The 24,646-nt window shown below is 33.0% G+C and overlaps 1 long non-coding RNA gene across 1 annotated transcript in view; it reads right to left on the reverse strand.

Moving 5' to 3' along the window:
• Positions 1 to 4,399: 4,399 nt before the first annotated feature.
• LOC129144711 (uncharacterized) overlaps positions 4,400 to 24,646 on the reverse strand; it is a 57,570-nt gene continuing 37,323 nt past the window's right edge. The window contains exons 5-6 of the long non-coding RNA XR_008549163.1: positions 4,899 to 5,096; positions 4,400 to 4,531 (exon numbers count right to left, since the gene is read on the reverse strand). This is a non-coding gene — a long non-coding RNA (uncharacterized LOC129144711). The remainder of the gene's footprint in view (positions 4,532 to 4,898; positions 5,097 to 24,646) is intronic.

Here is a 24,646-nt window from a genome sequence, read left to right on the forward strand (position 1 = left end):
TGTGCCAATAATTATCCACCATGTTCCATTAGGCCCCTTTGTCCCACATCCCATCCCAACCCCCTCCTGCTCCAGTTGCCTCAGTTTTGCAGTCAGATGTTAAGAGTTTATTATTGATTTGGTTTTGGCTGACCCTTTGCTATATTTCTCTATATTCCACATATAAGTGAGAACAAACAGGATTTGCCTTTCTCCTGCTGACTTATTTCACTTAGTATTATCCTCTCCAGTGCTATCCATGTTGTCACATACTCTGTTTGTTTTATTTCTAATTATACCTTGAGAGTTATTCTCACAAAGATTATACACCCACATCCACATGTGCACACACACACATACAGAGAGAGAGAGAGAGAAAGAGAGAAAGAGAGAGAGAAGGTAATTTCCAACCACTTTCAATTTAATAGTTAATTCAAGAAGTCTCTCTGAAGATAGATTGCCACTGTTTTGATTAATATTTCTTGACATAACGACTTTTCATTTAGCTACAAAACCATATTCTAATTAAATTCTTTCCAAGAAGTTATGCAAATTATTGGCAGACAATGCTCCCAGTGTATAGCTCTTTTTCCATTGCAAGATTTCAGGAGTTTTATGTAAAATTAATTTACTAGCTACAATATACTTTGTATGTGTGGGGTTTATAGTATGATTTGTTTGGTGATAATCACCTTTCTTTAAAAGAAAATCCAAAAGATGGAGATTTAGTTTCATTCTTTCTCTGACTCATGTTCACTTAATTTGAAAGACTGAATTGAACTTTTAGAAATGCTTACTTTTACAGAATATTTTCATTGAATACTTTGTATCAAATGGCAAATTTCAAATAGATACAGACATTCCTTTCCTTCTATGTCACATGTTTCTGATGTCAGCAAGCAGCACAAATTCTTGTTTTCCTTATTCCACTTTATATCATGTATCTATAACACTTTTTCTTTGAATCCAGTCATGCTATTCTTCCATTTTGGTTTCCACCCACTGTCCTATTCTATTTCATTTCTGGTCCAAACTAAACTAGAATACAATAAATAATTAATCGAGCTACTTTTTTTTTTTTAAATATTAAATTTTATTTTTATATTTCCCCATACAATTGCAAACGCCCCATTCTGACCCCAATCCTTCCCCTCCCGCTCCCCACCCCCCAAAAAGTGTCTCTGGTTCATAGTTTTTTGTTGATTTTGATTTTCACTTTCTTATATTCATTTTCCTGGTCCCTTATTTAAGTTTTCTAGATTCCTGCTATGAGTGAGACCATCCGGTATTTTTCTTTTTCTTTTTGGCTTATTTCGCTGAGCATGATCCCTTCCAGTGCCATCCATGTTGCTGCAAATTGCATGTGTTTATCTTTTTTGAATGCTGAGTAATATTCCATGGTATATATGTACCACATATTCTTGATCCAGTCATCTATTTTTGGGCATTTGGGTTGTTTCCAAAGCTTAGCTATTGTAAACAGTGCTGCTATAAACATAGGAGTGCAGGTGCTCTTTGGAATTGATGTTTCTGTGTCCTTTGGGTAAATACCTAGGAGTGGAATTGCTGGATCATATGGAAGCTCTATGTTTAGTAGGTCCAGAAATCTCCACACAGCTCTCCATAGTGGTTGGACCAGTTTGCACTCCCACCAACAGTGCACAAGAGTTCCTTTTTCTCCACATCCTCGCCAACATTTGTTGTTGCTAGTTTTTTTAATATGTGCCATTCTCACTGGTGTGAGATGGTATCTCGTGGTAGTTTTGATTTGCATTTCCCTGATTACAAGTGATGTTGAACATTTTTTCATATGTCTGTTGGCCATTTGCATTTCCTCTTCAGAGAAGTTTCTTTTTAGCTCTTCTGCCCATTTTTTGACTGGATTATTTTCTTTGTTGTTGCTGAGTCTCATCAGCTCTTTGCAGATTTTTGTGATCAGTCCTTTATCATTAGTGCTGTGTGCAAAAATGTTCTCCCAGTTGGTGGGGTTTCTCTTTGTTTTTGTTATTGTCTCTTTTGCTGTGCAGAAGCTCTTTAATTTGATGTAGTCCCAGCTGTTTATCTTTGCCTTCACTATCACTGCTTTGGGTGATGTGTCTGTAAAGATGTCTTTGATGTGCAAATCCCGTAGTGTTTCGCCTATATGTCCTTCTATGTATTTTATGGTTTCAGGTCTTATGTCTAGTTCTTTAATCCATTTTGAGTTGATTTTTGTGTATGGTGTGAGGTAGTGGTCAAGCTTCATTCTTTTGCATGTAGCGACCCAGTTTTCCCAGCACCATTTATTGAACAAACTTTCTTTGCTCCAATGCATAGTCTTTGCTCCTTTGTCAAAGATTAGTTGACCATAAATCTGTGGGTTTATTTCTGGATTTTCTATTCGATTCCATTGGTCTGTATGTGTGTTCTTGTTCCAATACCATGCAGTTTTGATGAATATGGCTTTGTAGTATAGTTTGAAGTCTGGGAGTGTGATGCCTCCATTTCCTTCTTTTTTTTTTCAGTAGAGCTTTGGCTATTCGGGGTTTTTGGTGATTCCATATGAATTTCATCAATAATTGTTCTATTTCTTTGAAGAATGACATTGAGATTTTGATTGGAATAGCATTGAATCTGTATATTGCTTTTGGTAGGATGGCCATTTTAATAATGTTTATTCTTCCAATCCATGAGCAGGGGATGTCTTTCCATTTCTTTGTGTCTTCTTCTATTTCTTTTAACAGTGTTTTATAGTTTTCTTTGTATAGGTCCTTTACCTTTTTTGTTAGATTTATTCCCAAATATTTGATTTTTTTTTGTTTCGATAATAAAAGGGGTGGTTTTTTTGATTTCTTCTTCTTCAGATTTATTGTTTGTGTATAGGAAGGCTACTGACTTTTGCGTGTTGATTTTGTATCCTGCCACTTTACTGAACTGATTGATGAGTTGAATTAGTTTTTCTGTGGAGTTTTTGGGGTTCTCTATGTATATTATCATATCATCTGCAAATAGTGATAGTTTGACTTCTTCTTTTCCTATTTGGATTCCTTGGATGTCTTTCTCTTGTCTTATTGCTCTGGCTAGGACTTCCAGTATTATATTGAAAAGCAGTGGTGAGAGTGGACATCCTTGTCTTGTTCCAGATCTTAATGGAATTGCTTTCAGTCGAGCTACTTTTTATGAACTCTTAAATTTTAAAAATAGGGGCCTCCCTGGTGGCGCAAGGGGTTAAGCACCACACTATGAAGCAGTCTGCAGCCTCTGCAGAATGAGTTTGATCCCTGGCCACCCGAGAGCAACCCACATGGTGCAGCAGACCTCTCCTGTCTCTCCTGCTGCTCCCCTCAGCAGTGTGTTTCAGTCAGTCCACCTGTTCTGTTCCCCCTTCTGTCTCTGGTGAATCCTCTCACCCCCCACATCTCTGGCCTGTACCCCAGCTCTTGTATTAATAAATAATTTTTTTAAGTTTTTTTTTTAAATAATTAGAACAAAGCTCTTCATAAACACATGTTGAATGAACTTGTCCACATTTGCCATGGCAAGATATTTCCCCACAAATTTTCTTAATATTGAAATATATTGTCAATTATGATAATCAAGTTGAATTAGCCTGGAGAAACTTCCCAATCTCTTTGTGACTCTGCTTCTTCACTCTAATATTGTGATGAAAGTAATATTTTTTTCATAGAAATCGTTTGAAGATTTAATGAGATACATAGGCAAAGCTAGGATCAATGTTTGGCAGATACCATTAATGTTAACCATTGCAACAACAAAAACAATAAAGAACTTTCTCTAACATTGTCACTTAGAATTAATTCTTTGGGAAACTAAGAGACAGCAACAACCACGTAAAATGAATAAAACAAAGTTCAACAAATGAGAATGAAAAGGCAAACATAAGGAATAATATTAACATTTGGATTGTTTCAAGAGAAACCAAAGTAAAAATATGGGGTTAAAGGTTGGATCTGAATTTGATGTGATGTAGAGTTTAATAATATGACAAGAGAGTGGAAAAGTCATAGGACTGGGAAGAATTGCTATTTCACCAGGAACACAGGAAAGAGAACCAGAATGAGAAAACCAAGCCAAAAATCAAGACTGTGTTAACTTTAACAAAACCAAAATCCCTCTCATCAAAAATTACCAGTTGTCTCCTTTAGACAGACTAATTGGACACTTAACAAGATTGACTCAAAGAGAAACAATATAGCACATCATATTTCTCTTATCTGATAACATATCTTGCTCTTTTTCCCAAATATTTAAAGATGATTTCAATTTTTAGATACTATATTTTATATTTACTTTTCTTATGGTTCTTCTTCATATTTACTAATTTACCAAATATGTTCAAATACCGATCTCAGATTTTTTCAACCGATTCCATTATATTAAGATATTAATAATGGCTATGTACTTTTTACACTCACCGTGTACCAGTTGTTATGCCAAGTCTGTTCTAATCCATGTAATTCTCACTGTAGTCCAATGGAATACTAATGAGAGAGGTAAAGATCTTTATCTCTAGGACAATTTGGTCCTAGAGCTCCTGTTCTTGATCAGACTGCTGCTGAAAGGAAACAGAAATACTGTGATGAACAGAGAGAAATCATTAGAATATTATTGTGCAATAGCTTACAAACTGACTCAAGTAATCCATAAATAGCTTATTTTATTCTTTGCTATCCCTCACATATGTTTTTATATTTTACATAGGCAATCAAGTGATGAACCAAAAAGTGTTAATTTGTCTGGGTATTTTGTATAAGAAATGGTCTCTGGCCCTCTCATTCTACCACTTCTTCCCATGGCAATTCACTCATATATCTAAAACCTTCCCTCTTGGGATAGACATGACTGAAAAGGGATTTAAAGTCAAGGTTTCTGGATGGACCAGAGGTTAAATGTATGGAATGAGCTAGGTTTGTTCTTACCTTAGTTAGAGCAGGAAGGGCTTTGCTGCATCTTATTCAAAGGGTCAATATAACCTTATACAACAGCACCAAGTCTGGGGTGAAGACACACAACTGTAATAATGTTCTCTCTCTTGTAATTCTTCACAGTCACTTTCTTTCGCAATGCTAATGCATCACAAGGGAACTTTCCCCCAATTGGTCACTTTCCTCCTGAGACTAGTGAAAGAAATAATGAAATAATAAATATTAAATCAATTCCTTTATCTTACTTAGGGAACAAAGCCAAATAAATCAAAACAATCCTTTGTGTCCATGAGATCAATGCAGTCTAAAATTTAAACAAAAACATAGAGTGCAATTTTTCTTATCAAAGAGAGGTAACCATTATATTCTATCACAGAATAACCAAATTCAGTTTGATACTTATTTATCCCATTGCATCTGAACACTAAGGTTAAATAATGGCAACAAGATTTTAAGGTATTTTGTTAAAACTTATTTTCATCCTCAGCACATCATTTAAAGCATTGCCTGTAAATATGGAACACTATTCATTGTTTTGATGGTTTACAATTGTTGGTTCCTCTCAAGTCTTTCACTTTATGTTCTAAAATACATAGAAATTAGTAGTTTTCTATGGGGAACTTATGCAAGAAGATTAATACATAACAGGACAGTCAGTGGCACAATAAATTATGCCCATTAATGTTTATTATTTATATTAAAAATGTTTCCTTTTTTAAAATCCAGTAACAAAATTAGGAAATCACAAAAGTGGATGACATATAAATAACAAAAGAGATTGTGAATGAGAAATAGATGTATACATCCCCAAATGCTGAAAAAACTAAATTCTGCGTGATTGTATTTAAAAAAAATTATTTGTGATATTTTAGTTTATAAATCCATCATATTTTTTCAATAACTATAAAAGTAGTTTCACAGCTTATGGGGAATAACTCAGAACGAAATGATGTAATTATAGGCACCCCTACAGGTACTCCTGTGCTGAGTTCGAAGAAGCAAGATGAAATTAATCTTTGATGAACAGGCAGTCAGAATAGAGACATTAAAGTGACAGTATTTTGTTTGTTTTCATCAATGGCTCAAAATATGTGTCCATTCTTGATTATACACAAAATGCTTTCATAATATTTTTTTTACTCAGAATTAATACATTTTTGTGTAGAAACTTCTGACAAGTATATTTAGCAATTACTGCCCTTCAGAACTGCACATTAACCTAATATGCATTTTTGGATAATTACTATATTATCATAAGAACATATGATAATATGTTCAAAAGAACATATTTCTACTTCATATGTAAATAAATATATGATTGATTTTAAAAATACAAGAAAAATACAAGAAATACAATTTAGCTAAATTATGGATATATAGAATATATAAAGACAAAAGGGAAAAATGTAGTTCTGAAATCTATTTTCAGTTGGATGTTGAAGTAGTTTTTTTTTTTCTGAATTGATACTGTCTTCAATAAGATAGGATGGTTTGCAAGTGAAAATTTCTTTCGATTAATTGAACAAACTCCCAGTGTCCTGAGAATTTTAATCTAGTAAATAATTCTGTTAGCTGAAGTTTATATCAATCCTAAAATGTAGGGCTTTAAATTCTTTAAGTAACTCAATTGCTGTTTACTTTCCTGAAATCTCTTTCCTCAAATGAGCACCTATGAAAATGTTAAGGTCACCAAAATCAGCGTTCTGTTAAATTTAAAACCCCCGATTCACCTATTTAATGTGTAAAAAATAATTTGTGAATTTCATCTTAGACTGTGTGAATGAGGAGAAAGCACATGACACAAATTCTTATTTAGTGTCATTTCTTTATGGAAGTTTTTTTTTTTTTTTAATCACCTACAGCTTTTGCCTCACTTATTAATGAGGATATCTTTATCAATGCATTTCTCATAAAGTAGAACAGCCACATAACTCATTTTTTTTTACTCCGTCAAGCACAAAGCTCTTTATTTTTTTTTATTTTTTTAAATTTTTTACATCATTGTTCATTCTTTTTTTTTTTTAATCGGAAATAATAGCTGTGAGCAGCTTTAATGTTAGAGATTTGGGTTTTTTTTATATATATATATAATAAATTTTATTTTTATATTCCCCATACAATTGCAACCCCCTTGTTTTGACCCCAATCTCTCCCCTCCAGCCCCCTACCCCTCAAAGAGTGTCCCTGGTTCATAGTTGTTTGTTGATTTTGATTTTTTCTTTATTATAATTAGACTTTTTCCTGGTCCCTTATTTAGGTTTTCTAAATTCCTGCTATGAGTGAGACCATCCGGTATTTTTCTTTTTCTTTCTGGCTTATTTCTCTGAGCATGATCCCTTCCAGCGCCATCCATGTTGCTGCAAATTGCATGTTTATCTTTTTTGAATTTTAAGATGAGTGAAACTAGATGTCCATTATTATCCATATTTTCTTTGAGGGTTTTCAACATAAATGAATATCAGCTCATCAAATGTTTTATAGACAACATGGATGGAACTTTGAAAGGATAAACTTGGTGATTTATATCAGAAGGAGAAAGAAAAATGAATGGTGTCACTAATATGTGGACTATAAAGTAATTGTTAATAGTCAGATAAAGATAAGCTGAAAAACTAACCCTTGATAGCAGACTACAGAAGTGAGACACCAAGAGAAGAAGGGTGGGGAGATGAGGGGGGAGGGGAAGCATAATGGTCTGTGGTGGTGGAATGTGGGTGTGTTGGTGGTAGATGCACTATGGTAATACCTGATAGGGACACCCCATTGTAACCGTAGTTAAAAATAAAAAAAAAAAAGTCTTGCAACTTTCTCTTTTACCTTCTTAGGAAGCCTCAGTCACCACAAAAAGAAACCTAAACTGTCAATAGTGGGAGGCTAGATGGAAGTAATGCCCCACCCGAAGAATGGATGGATGAATGGATGGATGTAGAATTACAAGGGTGGGGAGAGGGGCATGGCATTCTGAAGAACAATATATTTTGTGTACATAGGTCTCAGCATTCCAATCATTTGAGCTGTACTGTCAGATAAGGCCATGATAATCCCTCAGCCTCAATAGGGAGCAGAGAAAATCTATACTGTTTTAGACTTCCCAGAATTCCTGATCACAGGAGAAAATAGAATGGTTTAAGTCACTGCATTTTGGAGTGGATTGCTATTTACTAATAAATAACTGAGTCTAATGACATCCATGAGGTAAGCAATCCCAAGACAAGAGATAGCACCTGACTATAAATATTAGGTAGTAGTTAGTGATAAAATGAGGTGCTTAGTGAAAAATTCATACACAATTAGCTTTAATAATTTTATAAGCTCTATACTGTTGTAAAAGTCAATGGAACAGAAGAAAGTCAGGTGAATAATAGAGCAGTAAATATTTTACAAATAGAGTGAAAATGGAGCTGAATTTTATATAATATTTCATTCATTCATCAAATATCTATTCATATTTCAATTTATTATTTATATTTAAATGGGTGCACCTCCAGTGTATTATGATAATTATATAATAGTGAGAAATTTCATGGTTGTTCACAGAACTGAAATTTTAAAGACTAGAATGAAGAATCCTGTTAAGATTTGGTGGAATATGACCTTGCATAATTAGGTAGGGAATAGAAAAGAGAAAAACAGAAATATTTACAACTATTTGCTGATAGTTAGAATGGCATGCTAACTTATGTCTCAAGAGGAGAGAGTCTATACTGCTAAGTCATAGACAGTGTTGTAAGCCAATGCTACCTAGATAAAAAATGATACAACTTAAATATTTTATACTTCAAAAATAATATTTCAAAAGCTTTTTTCTTTTGTAAAATGGAGAAATACTTCAGAATATTAGTCACAGAATAAATCATTTGAAATATAATGAAAAAATTAATAGAATGGGTTCTTCTGAGAAAGAGTTAATAGTTTGTGGTGATTGGTTGAATCTACTAAGGTAAAAACATATATGGAAAACATATAATGTTTCCTAAGTCACAGTTTCTATATCATTTAAAATTACTCATAAAAAATCCAAATATTATATTTTAATAAATGCATAAATCAGCTTAGTTTTAACTTTTCTAATGAAAGGACTACTAATTTGAATATCTTAGAGGTGTGTCATCCCAATTAAATTATTTATCAATAATTATAAGAAAAATTTCAATTGACATATATGTCAACTTGAGTTCTTAACATGTTTGGGGGCAAGGGAAACTAGAAAATAATTTTTATCAATGTTTATGCTTATTGTTTTATTTTACTATTAAATCATCATTTTAGTTAAGATATGTGGAATATGAAAAAGAATCATTTATCATTTCCTTAAACAAAATATGTTTCAGGTTAGATATAAGAGAATTATGACTTCACTTTTCCTTTTCACAAGCTAATCTCTAAACAATGAATCATTCACAAAGGTGCTACTCTCCCAAAATTACACATTTGCAGTAGTTTTTGACATATAATAAATGAAGTTTGTGTTGGGAAGAGTGGCATATTGAAATCATTGAAATTGAGCTTTTACTCAATGCAAGTTTAACTATGAAGAAAATGCTAGTTGCTGGTTAGGAAAAAAGAAACTATCCATCATTTTGCAAATTTTATCAGCTCACAGTTTTATCAAACCAAACCAATTTCCCTTGCATAATATAAAACTTTAAACATAACATAAAGTTCTAAAAGCTTTAAAGTAGATTATCATCTTGACTTTAGCATATACAAGGCCCAAGTCATAGACTTCTCTACAATGAAGAGTGTGGAACTAGAGGGACTATATTATTTTCAGGGTAAAACTTCTATTCCATATATGTCTCTTGTAATCCCTTTTAAATATTTATATTTAGACAATTTTATTATACAAGCATGATTTTTAATATTTTTACTATTTGTACTCACACAATCACATTTCACTAGCTTCTTTTTTCAGCTTTACCGAGATATAATTGACATAGCATTCTGCTAGTTTAGTTGGACAAGGTGTTGTCTTGACACATGAATATGGCCAAATGATTACCCCTCCCTTTAGCTAACCCATACATCTCATCACCTTATCACAACAACAGGGATTTTTGGTAGTTGCTGTTGTTGGTTTATTTTTGTTTTTTAAATATATTTTCAGATAATCCACATTCCAAAAAAATGTGCTACAGTTCTTTTAACAAGCTAGAAGCTGTGCTTTGCTCAAAATAAGGAATGCAACCAAATAAACCACATAGTCACAAATATAGAGAATCTAATATGAAGGGCAATGGAAAAAAAAATCACAGGTGAACTAACTCAAGTGGGTGTGTGTGGTAGTGGTGGTGAGAGGTTTTGCTTGATAATAATTACTAACTCTAGGAAACTAAAAGTAACAAATTAAACTAAATACAACTGTATTTTGCTCCCATTGAAGAATATTTTCATAATCACCATTATAAAAATGCTTCAGTTTTGTACTAGAAGGTAAGAAATTATGAAGGTAGTTTTAGAGGTTGTAACCAAGAGGAACCAGACACTCTTTGTTTTTGTTTTAATTTGTAAAATTTACAAATTTGAGAACACTTGCTAATTAGTAAATATTATTTTTTTAAGATTTTATTTATACTAGAACTGGGGTACAGGCCAGAGGCACAGGAGGATTAGAGGATTCACCAGAGACAGAGCGGGGAACAGAACAGGCCAAAATACACTGCTGAGGGGAGCAGCAGGTGATTCAGGAGAGGTCTGCCGTGCCATGTGGGAATTCCCTGGCAGGCCAGTAATCGAACCTGCACTGCAGAGGCTGTGGACAGCTTCACAGCATTGCGCTCAACCCACTGCACCACACTACGGGTAGTATTTACCCGTAGTAAATATTATTAAAAATAATTTTCCAATCATGGAAAATTAGTTAATTTGAACCACCCTTAATTGAAGTAGAACTGAATCTATGGGGGGGGGGTGAAATTAAGTAGTCTCAGTTTTCAAATAATTTAGGATCATGACAAAATTGAGCAGAAAGTACAAAGCTCCCATATACAACCTGCCTTAAAAAACTTATGTACTCTGCCTGAAAAATACCTATTTTTAAGTCTGTTTGAAGACATTAGAAAACAAATAAGATTGTGGAAACTCTGTAGTCCATTACCTAGAGAAAAGAAAAATCCAGACATATGGCTACAGCTTTGTGAAAGTTCAAGAAAAGGCAGGCAAGAGGCTGAAAAGCTGAAATGCACATTTACAGTCCTCCATTGAACCATAAATATTTAGTCTGGCTCTACATAGCAGAAATTAGGCTGGGTGTGAGATCCAAGAATATGGGTGAATCAGAAGTACATTGGTCCTTACAAGAACTACATCCAAACTTCAAATACACTCTAATTTTCCATATGCTATCATTTTCTGAGTCTGAAAAAATCCTTAATTTTTTAAAGCATTTCTGTTGTCAATAGATTATCTCAACACTTATTATCTTAAATGCCTTTATTTTGCTTTTAAAATATATTTTTACTAATTGTAGATTGTGGCTTGATTTTCTTCTTCATTACTTAAATCTTTCATTTTTGTTGTTTCTGGGAAGCATGGTTCCTGATGAAATATCTAAAGCATGATCCTCCTGAGGATTATACCCAATAATCCTGAAGACAAAGAACCATGATGACTATATCTATATAATGTGAAGTGTCTTTGCTTTGGTAAAAAAGCAATCTATTTTTTGCTGGATGAACTCTGGGGATTGTTTTGTCTATTACCAGCTTTCAACATGGCCAGTAATCTGTTTCTGTGAATCATGTAGAACCAGTATTTTATTCTAATTGTACAGATGCAAGATATTTGGTCCCCTCCTTTCTTTAACAAGTATTTGAAACTCTATTTTTATCTTTATATTTTCTTCTCTACACATATTTCTCCTTCCTGTTCCCACTCAACTAACTCTTTTCCTTCCCCTTCTCCCTCAGTATTTCCCTAGCAAGCTCTGTTATCCTTATTTGACAGGTAACCCATTTCTCTTTTGTCTAGGCAAAAGAAGGACAAGACTGCCTCTTTAATGGGCATGTTTTGTTGCTTCTATTTAGTCACAACTAATGGTGCTTTTCTGCAGATAAATTATTTGCACCAAAGAAAAGCTCGAAAATTATGATTCATAACCACAGTGTCTCGAGGTATTGGTAGATTCAATTGGTAAAAGATGAAATTGAAATATTTAGCCAAGAACTAGTAATTTTGCATAACCCTTAGTCCAGGTTACCTTCAAATATACTAGCTAAGTGATGCAAAGGATGCTGCATATCGGAAGAGAACAAATAGGAATATCAGAAAATTCAAAAATATAAAAAAACAAAATATGGGAAATGCACTGCATATGCATACATTATGGAGTGAAGTAAGTAATGTGTCATCAAGAAAACAAGGAAAACCAATGCTGTTCCAAGAAATAGTGAAGATACTACTCAAAAGGGAAAATTAATTACCTGATTCCTCCTCATTGTGCTCTGTACAACAGAAAATCAGTTGTTTAGAAGGAGAATGGGTCTCTACTCATGAAGTTAAATTGACCTTGGGGAGACCAATGCTGGATATTTGCTGGTCTTTAGAACAAAATGTTTAAATATTATAAACCCAAGAAATATTAACTCATAATTTCATGGAAACTTTTATAGATATTTTTGCATTTATTTATATTTCATCTTAGCACATTGGTTAATTTGGGTACATTGAAATTTTATAACAATCATTAGAATAATTGCTAGATAAGTACACTATTTAATTTTTTCCTTTCTGTTTTTTAATGAGGTAAAATATAATGCAGTCAATGTTATAGGCCTGAACAAATCAAAGTCTATAATTGCCTTTGTTTAAGAATCTTTTCCATGGAGTATACACTAAATTTCATAGAAATATATCTCTGAATACAAAGGAAGGTTTCCAATTTCTGACTTTAATTTTTCTATTTGAATACTCATATTAAATCTTCTGCATACAGGGGTCTCTCTGGTGGCGCAGGTGGTTGAGCATAATGCTGTGAAGCTGTCTGTAGCCTCTGCAGTGCCGGTTCGTTCCCCACTGGCAGCGGAGATATCCACATGGCAGGGTAGACCTCTCCTGTCTCTCCCACTGTTCCCCTCAGCAGTGTATTTCAGTCATTCTACCTGTTCTGTTCCCCATTCTGTCTCTGGTGAATCCTCTCACCCTCCCGCACATCTGGCCTGTACCCTTGTACCCTGGTTCTTGTATAAATAAATCTTAAAAAAAAATTCTGCATATATATTTAGGTTTTTTTTTTTTTTAACAAAAACCTAGGTGTCAATTCTCAAATTTCTTTATTAAGAGCAATCATAAAAGTCATGTGATATTTGATTCTATATTATGAGACATAAATACCATAAAAGTAAAAGGTATATCAGTATTATCATTTCAATTTTCTTTGGATTTCCCTTCACCTTAAATGGCTGATGGTTGATTTTGATTCCCAGAACTAACTTTAGGAGAAGTACTCAGGGATTATAAGCACCAACACTTCAATATAAATTAGACCTGGATGGATCCTGAAAAAATGTTCATTATTTCTGCCTAACATTGTACAAGCTACCCGGTTTGCACAGAAGGTCAGAAAGCATTAAACCAAATCTGGGTTTTGCATAAATAGAGTGAAATGTGGAATGACATAACACCTAACAGAGTCAGCTGTGATTCAAGATAACTGATGTACAAGGGCAATGTTATCAACTTGCTAAAATTGAGCTAGGTTAAATCACTTTGCTCTCTCTGAGGCAACCACCCCAGCAAGGAGACTATAATTCAGTATCCTAAACATGGACATAAATGAACTCTATACAAAATTCTAACTTCTGTGTAGGCAATGGCCAATATAGAATCTAAATAAGTCTCACTGTTGTGAATTAAAATTTGAAAGCACTGAATCATGGCAGGGGGAGAAAAGAGTATTTAGTCATTTACCATTTTCCATGTTTTAAAATTGTAATTGCTTGCTTTTTTAATTTTCATGATACAATCTGAGTATTTAAGGGTGAATTTCTGAAATACTTGAGGTGCTTAGCAGTGAATGTACTGAAAGGGAAATTTAACTTATAAGTAGAACAAGATGGATTTGCTTCAATATTCTATTAGTGAGTCCTACTTGGGATGGTATTAGCTCACCGATTTGTATTACAGGATTACTTATTAGAAATGGTTAATCATAAGTCTGCCAACAAAAGACTGCTAACTATGGGTCACCCACAAACCATCATATCAGTGTTATTAAATAGAACTCTACAGCATTACAGCATCTACACTCATGGGAATTTACTTGAGATTATTAGGTAACTATTATGGTATTAATTAAATGCTTAAATTAGTAAATGAAACAAAATCATTGCTGATACATGCTCATAAAATAAACACAATCTCAGAAAATGCAGTAATTATTTTCAATTGAAAACAGAATAGTTATTGAAAATTACTGGCAGTTGGTAAAATTTTAATTTATTTAAATACAAGCACAAGGAGAAATTTTGTTTTTCTTACTAATATAGAATTTATTTCACTATGAAGTATATAAAATTTACATATATATCTTATTGTATACATAAAAATCATATTCCCTCCTTATAGAAAGGCGATGGAAATATCACTGCCTAATAAGACAAAGGTGTTTTTCTCAGCATCTGTCATACCTCTTTTCCTGAATTCCATGTCAGTAACTGGGGTTTGTTTACTGCAAAACTCAGCATGGCACATATTAAACCTCATAAGGGCACAGAAAAGGACTAATCACAAAGGAGTAATAATAATTAACCACCATGTACCAGCAGGAGCCAAGAGAATATCCTTGATACTAATTTTTAAAGGTGCTTGACCAAGGTGGGCAGAGCACACAACTAAAAGAGTTATTAAATTTCACATTCTGGCAAGGGCTCTAGGGAATGATAAAACTTGATGCTATTTTGGTTCTTAGGGGTTTGGAGAAAGCAGTGGCTCGTATTGAACAAAATTGAAATATCTGAAATTTCAGGTGCCAGTAGGGATTAAAATAATCATGGAATAGGACTGCTGCAGTGGATACATTTCATAAAGACAAGTGTCCCACTGGAAACTGTTTCATAAGAAGATCCAGAGTATCTACCAGTCAGCAAGCTATTACAAGTGAGCTAAGGAGAGGGACACAAGGATCACTAGGAAATGTAACAGTAGGACCTCCTTGGTGGCACAAGGGGTTAAGATGCAACTTACAATACTATTCACAGCCACTGTAGCACAAGTTTGTTCACCACCCAGAGAGCTACCCACATGGCACAGCAGACCTCTCCTGACTTACCCACTGCTCCCCTCAGCAGTGCATTCAGTCAGTCTGCCTATTCTGTTCCCTACTCTGTCTCTGGTGAGCCTTCTTGCCCACCCCACACCTCTGGCCTGTACCCCAGTTCTTGTATGCATAAATTAAAAAAAAATCTAAAAAAAAAAAAATGTAACAGTACTTTTTCTCTTGCAGACCAGAGCTGTTGGTAGATGAGGATTATGTGAACCTTCATTTATTGAAACCAATGGAGTTGAAGACACTGAACCAATTGCCATTAGGTCACAGTATTTAAGTTGTAATAACAAGAAGAACAAAATTATCATAACAATCAGCAAAGTTAGATTGCAAGATAAGGAGTTTGACCTACAGAGGTACAGAGATGATTAACAACCTGACATCAATAAGGACAAAATAAATGGTAAGGAAACAAAATGGAAACACAAATAAGGAACAATTAATTCTAAATTTGTAATCTTCAAAATATCATATAAATTTAAAGTATAGATATTATGTATTATTCATAAGACCAAATATGAAGGACTATTAGAGTATATAAACTTAAAGTAGAGATGAGGGAATAACATTTCATTTCTCCTCAGAAACTAAGGCTGTTTCTGTAAGATGTATGTATTCTTTAAAGAAATTATGCTTTTACCTAGCTGCTATGAGACAACCCTAGATGCCTAGTTTATTGAAAACTTAAAGATTTTAATTGTTATACATATACCAAGCAATTTAGATTTTTCCATAGGAATATAGACATAAGGAAAACTTTTAGTAAAAATGCTAAGAAATATGACTGACAATATTTCTTTCTAATTTTTTCTTGGAAGAATGTATCAATATATTTTTTTTTTGTTTCAGCTTTGTGAGATTAATAATAAAGCATGACAAAAATAATGGTCATTCAACAAAAGATGCTATTTTTCACTAATTTCTGACTTTTGATAGGCTCAGCTTTCATTGTTTTTGTATTTACCTGGAATTGAAAAGGCCCTTTTCATTGTGTGCAGTGATATTGGACCTTAGAACAACAGCTACACAATTTATGTAACCTCAGATGACTGTATCTATTTTTTTTTGGAGAAGTCAAATTTAGTAACAAGGTAATTGTACAAACCATTCACTAAGCTTTGCAGTACTTGGTTCCATCAAGGAAGATAAAAGTAAGTGTGGCAGTACTCAGATTTCTCTAAAATGCCCTGCTCAGGCCATAATGATCAAAATCTATTACCAACGGGAAAGCAGTAAATGTGTATTTATTTTAACATTAATTATCTAAAAACAAGGCAAACATGATTTGGAAGACAAGAAATAATGCAGGCAGTGCAGAATTATTTCACTAATTGTTTTGGCTTCCAATAATGTAGTACAGTTGTTTCAATTTCCACCTAAACAGAATGACCTTATAGGCTTAGTTATCTTGAAAGAAACCATAATTATTTGTTACATTTGCAGCCTCATGGATTATTAAGATGAATTGGAATTTGTGTAGACTTAGGAAACAGTACTTCATGATTTAACACTTTTGTAAAATTTAGAAAGAACTCAATGGCAATCCTACAACCTTAGAACGCTGAGTAAAAAAATTTTAGACCAAAGTTGATCAAAGAAAAACCAATTAATTTAACCAAAGTGCTCAAATTATTATTCTAACTTATTCTCCTTTCAGACTAGTAGTGAATAGGAAATGAAATAAAGCAGCACTGTCTTTCCACAATCTAAAATTAATTTTATGCATATAATTTGAAAATTATTATAAGCAAGTGCTTGTTTTATTCTTGTGGTTCACATGGGATCATATGTAGGTTTCTTATCTTGCTTCTTTAAGAAAATCCAACAGGATTAAAAGTGATTATTTTACAGCCTTTACACATCACCTTTATTGTCTACCTTACATTGCTATAAATCATCTTAGTTTAACATTTTTGTGACAAAACTGCCTATGTTGTACATAATTTCTGTGTCTGGTGAGATTACCCAATTTAGAGTAGTTGTTAAAGGAAATTAAACCACTTGGGTTGAGTTATAAGAGATCACTAGTATCATAGAGTGGTTAATTTTACAGCACCTAAATTAAATCAAATTCAAATGGTTTGGTTCAATCCATGTGAACTGAAGCCACACTACAGGCCAAATTTGACAGTCATGTAGTATAGTATTAAAGGGAAATTGTGCCAGATAGAACACACTGTTTTGATTTTTGGTTGTTCAGATATTTGATGAGCTCTTGTTTTAACTTCCTTTTTTAGGAAATGTGATGCTAATAACCCATACTAGATAATGAAATGAAAATCACTCAAATTATTTTAAGTAGGAGCCTAGGATACAATATAGGTAGAAAGAAAGGAAAAGGAATCAGGTCACTTTGTCACTATGGTATCTAGTGAATGGTAACAACTAATGAATACAAAGATTGTGGGACTGGTTTTCCTTGCTGTTGCTTCTGGCTACCCTTAATGGAATACTTAAAATACAAACAAACAATGTTACCTCCTTAAAAATTAATTAATTAGAAAAATGACAAAAAAAAAAAAACAAAAACACAACAAACTCTCCAAGAATCAGAAAATTTTTGTAGAGTCCCAAAGAAATCCCTTCAAGTGTCAAGGCAGACAAACCTGAGGCTCAAGCCCAGAGACAGATGGTAGAATGCAGAGATGCTAAGTTTCTGAGGATCAATCATAATGGAGTACATGCTAGGGTAAGAAGACTGTGTAGATAAGGGCTTTGGGATGGGATAAGGAATTTTGAGCAAACTTAGATGAAATTAAGATTGCTGAGAGCTTGATTTCCTTTGAAATTTGCTGACCATTGAAGAAAATGCCAACCACTCCTCTTCTAAAAGGCCATTATTTTTTGCATTAAAAAAAAAAATTCAATGACCTTATATGAAGTAACTGCTTCCAAAGGAGAATCTAATCTTACCATCTCTAATTATTTCCAAATTGAGATTCAGATGCCAGCAGAGTTCAGAAGAAGTTTTGGGCCTTCTTTTGGAGAAGATATACAAAAGGATTTGAGGGTATTATCTACTTATATCAGCAAAATTCTTAAAAACCAAAATGATTATGGATTGTGAGAGAATTTAACCACTGAATACAACATACAGGATTATATAAAATCAAATATAATGCTATAGGTTCACCTCTCCCTACCTGCATCCTCTAAATATTAGGGATGCAATGTATTGAGAATGGTGTTAACAGTCTGCTGGATTGGCTAATTAAATCCTAGATTTAATAGTAGCCAATATAGTTTCTTGACTCAAAGCTTGATCAGAGAACCATCTGGAAGCACAATCTGCTATAGCCAGGCAGTATCTCAGTTATCACACTATTTCTACTGAAATAGACTCTGTATTTTAACAAGATACCCATGAGATTTATATGCATATTAAAATTTGAGAAATATTGTCTCTAACTCAGTAAACTTCCTTGTTACCTGTTAAGGGAAGAATTCCTAAGAATCAAAAATTATAGGTGTTAAAGTAGATCCATGTGTCTATCCGGGCAGTCTGAGTGTTCCTGGAAATTCTCCATGAAAGCATTATGAAGCATACTGATGAGATGTCAGCATCTTGCGATTTATTGAAAATCTCTGTCATTGTTATTCCTTAGGATGAATATTACAATGGGGGAAATGCTGCCTTTCAGTGGTAGGAAGTATGTCTCAAATAATTTTTACTTATAATAATTATAGTTTCTCCTCTATCCCTTTACTACCTCTGCTACCTTACATAATGAACAATGATGGTAGATAATACTGAAAATTAGGTTTTTGGATTGAACATGGCTGTGACTAGCAGCTTTCATTCCAGAACAGCAGAGATGAGTAGTTGTGACAAAGATTTGTGTGGCCAGAAAAAATATTGACTATCTGTGCAGAAAATACTTCCTGACAATTGATCCAAAACCCGAGATTGGAAGTTGAGTGTTAAAAGGTTTGCTTGTGCTAGTTATTCTCTATTTGTCTCACTAGATCATCTCTTAGCCCTCTCTGCTCAGTGTCATTGAAAGCTGACTGTGGCTGACTGCCCGAAGGAACCTTGCCCTCTGGCTTTTAGTTGCACTTGAACAATCAAAAGCAAAAGGAGAGAAGGTACTGACAGAAAAAATTCTATCATGTGTCTGTGTGTGTGTGTGTGTGTGTCTCAGGGCCTGAAGGATAGTCTCATCTGTCATGCCTAGAAGAGGGTCAGTTAATGCTCCCCTGCCTTACTTTTCAAGCCTATTACTGGTCCCCAACAACTGATCCTCAACTTTTGTTTCCCTTAGCCCTTTGTACAACCCTGGAAATTTTGTTCAATTTACCTCAGTTAAAATTTTGAACACACCATACATATTCTTCCAACACAAAACGATTCATCATATATGTTATGTGCTGTGCTATAATGTTATTGCTGAAATATTAATGCACAAGTGTCAGCTTATCAAATTCTAGAGAAAATGATCTAATTTTGACTCAAACTGTATTGTATTCATTGCATTGATTTATTTGTCAAATTTTACAGTTTCAAATCATTGAATCTTGTAAAAATGAATATGGGCTATTTTGTGTTTAACTTTTTAATAAGTTGTATAATTTTCTGTAATTCTTGACTATACCTCTATCACATCTTCCTAGTACCTAATGGTCACTATGAACATAAAAATAAAATATGAATTTTTAACATACTCACATTCTCTGTTTTTGATGATATATAGATATGAAATAGATTTTTGCTGATTGGGCTTTTACCCAGTTTGCTAAACTTACACTATTTCTAATATTGTATATACGGACTTTTTAAAATATTTTCTACATAGAATACTATCATCTTTTAATAAGGTAAATCCCTACCTTCTTTCATTTGTCATTTCTTCCTTTTTCTTGTTTAGAGCACCAGAAAATGATGAATTAAAGTGAATAGCAGACTCAGGAATTTTTTTAAGGGAATTGTCTAGTGTGCATCTAGTAAGAACAAATTCTACTATAATTTTTTTTTCTAAAACCTGTATGAGGTGTAAAAATTATCCTTCAAAATATAAGTGAAACACTACATGGCATTCACCTCAAAAACATCTTTATAGATAGATACATCACCCAAAGCAGTGATAGTGAAGGCAAAGATAAACAGCTGGGACTACATCAAATTAAAGAGCTTCTGCACAGCAAACGAGACAATAACCAAAACAAAGAGAAACCCCACTGACTGGGAGAAAATTTTTGCATACAACATCAATGATAAAGGACTGATCACAAAAATCTACAAGGAGCTGATGAGACTCAACAAAAAACAAAGAAAATAATCCAGTCAAAAAATGGGCAGAAGAGCTAAAAAGAAACATCTCCAAAGAGGAAATGCAAATGGCCAATAGGCATATGAAAAAATGTTCAACATCACTTGTAATCAGGGAAATGCAAATCAAAACTACCATGAGATACCATCTTACACCAGTGAGAATGGCACATATTAAAAAAAAAAAAAAAAAAAACTAGCAACAACAAATGCTGGCAAAGATGTGGAGAAAAAAAAAAAAAAAACTCCCCAGCACCACTGGTGGGAGTGCAAACTGGTCCAACCACTATGGAAAGGTGTGTGGAGATTCCTCAACCTGTTAAAGATAGGGCTTCCATATGATCCAGCAATTCAACTCCTAGGTATTTACCCAGAGGACACAGAATCATTAATTCAAAAGGGCATCTGCACCCCTATGTTTATAGCAGCACTATTTACAATAGCTAAGCTATGGAAACAACCCAAATGCCCAAAAATAGATGACTGGATCAAGCAGATGTGGTACATATACAACATGGAATATTACTCAGCATTCAAAAAAGATAAACACATGCAATTTGCAGCAACATGGATGGAACTAGAAGGGATCATGCTCAGTGAAATAAGCCAGAAAGAAAAAGAAAAATACTGGATGGTCTCACTCATAGCAGGAATTTAGAAAACCTAAATAAGGGACCAGGAAAAAGTCTAATTATAATCAAGAAAAAATCAAAATCAACAAACAACTGTAGACCAGACACACTACTGGGGAAGGAGGGCAGGAGAGGAGGGATTAGGGTCAAAATAAGGGGGGTAGGAATTGTATGGGGAATATAACCAAAATGAAAATGCATACATTGTACAAAAATGAAATCTGATGTAAGAATTATATAAAATAAAATAAAAAGCCAAGTTGTAAAAATAAATAAAAATTATCCTTCAATATATTTCTAGATTAACTTTCCCATCCCCAAATCATGAATGTGTTAAAAAAATCATTAGCAGAAAAATATCATTAATAATGTATATGCATATGTCTCTCTATGGTGAATACCAGTTATATAGAAGTTCTAACGGCAGACTCTATTTACATTTTAGGATTAATATATACTTTCACTTTTGGATATTATCTTTAATATGAAGCACTTTTTTCAACTTATCTTTTTTTTATATGAATATATTCATTTACATTCTGACTGGGTGAGATTGCCTGCACAGACTGTCACTGAGTAGTTCTGCTATCAAGGTTAGGCTGTCTTAACATAAAAAGTGGGAGCAGGCATTTTTTTCCTTTACATATTCTCTACAAGTCTTCTTTATATGCTCAAAATTATCTGTTCTTGAAAAGTTGCTGACATACATACTCTCTCAATTTCTTTAATAGTTAAACAATTTACCTTTCTCTTTCAGATAGTTTTTGAGTACTGTTTCCTAGCAATTTCCCACATCTATATTTTAACATGCACTAGTATAAAAGTCAATCACTTTTATGTGTTCTAATGTGCACTGTAAAATGTTTTTAATCATAAAGTTCATTTGTGCTATTTCTCGCTCCCCTGCTTCTGCTCCCTTTTCCATAACTGAAAGATTGTTTCTTTTATAATACTTCTCAAGTTTGAATTTGTTGATTTTCCTTATTATGTGTCTGCTTTCTTTGTAATTGTGTCAATATTTTAATTTTTTTCCTTTGTTTTTTTTTTTTTAGTCCATGAGTTGAATACAGTTCATAAATTTTGAACTTTTTAAAATTAATTATTTTTTTCTCTAATATAAGCATTTAAAATTACAAATTTCTTTTTTGTAAATCAGCTTTACTTTATTACACATGATTCAATAGTATTAAGATTATTTCACTTTTTGAGTATTTTATATTTGTATTAAAATGTCTTCTTTTACTCAAGATATTTAAATATATATGTAACATTTTAAATTTATTTCCTGAACTGATGATAGATATGTTTTCCTGGTTTCCAGAATACACAATCTACCTGGAACTATCTATTCCTCCTTAAAAGTCCTTAGCATTATAGTGGAGATTCATTTATTTTCTTCAATTTGCAAATGGTTCAATATTTTAATGGTTTATTAAAGTAAACACTGCTGTCACTATTCACTAGATGCCTCTAGAATGTGCATATTGCACACAGCTTTTTACTTTTTCTCCACTAACGTTTTGTTTAATAGACTCTATTTTTATTTTAACTCTCTTTGACTTTAGCAATGCACTATTATTTGATTTTATCCAGACTCAAGTTATTTTGAAATGAGTATGTCATTCAGAGCACATATTCTGCCTCATTATCACTACAATCTTTTATACCCAATTTATTGTTAAAAGAGAACACATAAAGCAAATGGGATTTCTAAGTGATCTCAGTCTTATCATGACAAATTAATTTTCTTCAATAAATAAATGTAAGTTTCTCCAAATAAGTAGAATGAAATTTTTAATTAAAACACTGATTTTCTGATTAAAGTATTTATATATTGAGAGAAATGTTAAAGTGAGGAGAATTGACATATATAGAATATTGACAATAAGAGTGTTTACAATCTGAACATGAAAATATAAAATGCCTAAAATAGAAGTATTTATTTGATTACTTGATCATGAATACCACAAATACTTATATTCCATAATTTAATTTGATTATAGAGGAACGAATTGGCAGACAATTTCATAAAAGTTCATGAGAATTTCTCTTGAAAATATTTTGCTAATTCAAATTATCAAAAAATGATGTTTATAATATCTTAAATACTGCAAGTTAATGGTTGCTTTACTTTCTCTTTAAAGTCTCAGTCTTACATTATGAGTCATCAGTTTGGGTAACTGATGTCTTATTTCTCACTCTCATCTATAACCTCACATAATCTTTGGTACGCAGTAGTAGGCCCTATTTCTGCCTTCAGCAAAATTTTACAATTTTTCCAATAAATTGCAAATCAGCCCTTGTTTAGTTACTTATACACATGAATTTCATTACACCACACAAATCCAAATCCTTAACTCCACAGAGTGCCTCAACCACTGTAATTTTTTTCATTTCTAATTTAATGAGAAAATTGATATTAACTTCCTTGACTACAGTTTCTTTTTACCCAAAGTTCTCTCATTCATTGCCTCTATAATTTCATATCAGTTCCCCAATATCAAGTGTCCCTACTTAGTAAGACTAAGCTTTCCAGCTTTCTTCATCTATTATCCTTTTTAATTTCACTTTAATTTTTTCCTTACTTTTTTATTGCTTTTCCTGGATCTACAAACATATTCATCAGTTCTAGGAAGAGAGTGCCACAATTGTTTTCCACTGTGATAAGCTTATTTAAAATATATTTATGTAAGGAATAAAAGAATGGAAAGTAGAAAGTATAACTTTAAAAATATTTTTACTATAAAAATTAAGAATGGAAATCATATACAGAGTTAGAAATATTATGTTAATATGCTAAGTAGAAAAGCTGTTCTTACTGACTCATTTACTCAGACATAAATCAAAAGAAAATACAGTTCTTAAAAAGTGTAGTTTTTAATAAGTGTTTATATATATATTTGTAATATATTAATAGTTATTATATATATATATGCATCAGCCAAAATGATGTTTAATTAATTTCTCACGCAGCATTTTGGAATGTGTTTTTGTACCATTCACCTTCCTATAAAATCTTTTTACTAGAGTTGTGTCAGAGTATACTATTAAGTACATTATAAAAGATCAGAATGTAATTTCTTTAGGCAGTCTATTTATGTTTACTACTGACTTCAAAGGACATTCAGGATGTAAAAGAGTTATTTTCCCAGGGGTACAAATGAAAAATAATCCTGTCAGCAATTCTCATAGACAGGTGATACAGAGGCAGTTTTAGCAAAGACATAGTCTCCTTTTAACCAGAAATGATTTGTGTGTTTTCTTGAGGCAATGTCTATTTGCAGCAGTGTTAACATTGACATCACCAGCTAAAAAATGACAGAAGACAAATGGTCTTCAGGTGTAAAAATCAGCAAGTGATAACCTTGGCCTTTGGGAAAATGTCAGGATGACCATGAGTGACTATAGCTCACAAAAGAAGCACAAACTGAAACATTTGCCTAGATAAAAGGTCACACCCCTACAATGGTCCCTGCAGTATTCTAACAGTGGCAATATCATTAAAACTAATATCCAGGTGAGGTAAGGAGAGAGTTTTGTTTTGGTCATACAGAATAGTCTTTTAGACTTTACCTATGTT

The sequence above is a fragment of the Talpa occidentalis genome, unplaced genomic scaffold, assembly GCF_014898055.3.
Source record: "Talpa occidentalis isolate TD23 unplaced genomic scaffold, MPIMG_talOcc4v2.1 talOcc4.6, whole genome shotgun sequence".
In the NCBI taxonomy this organism is placed as follows: domain Eukaryota; kingdom Metazoa; phylum Chordata; class Mammalia; order Eulipotyphla; family Talpidae; genus Talpa; species Talpa occidentalis.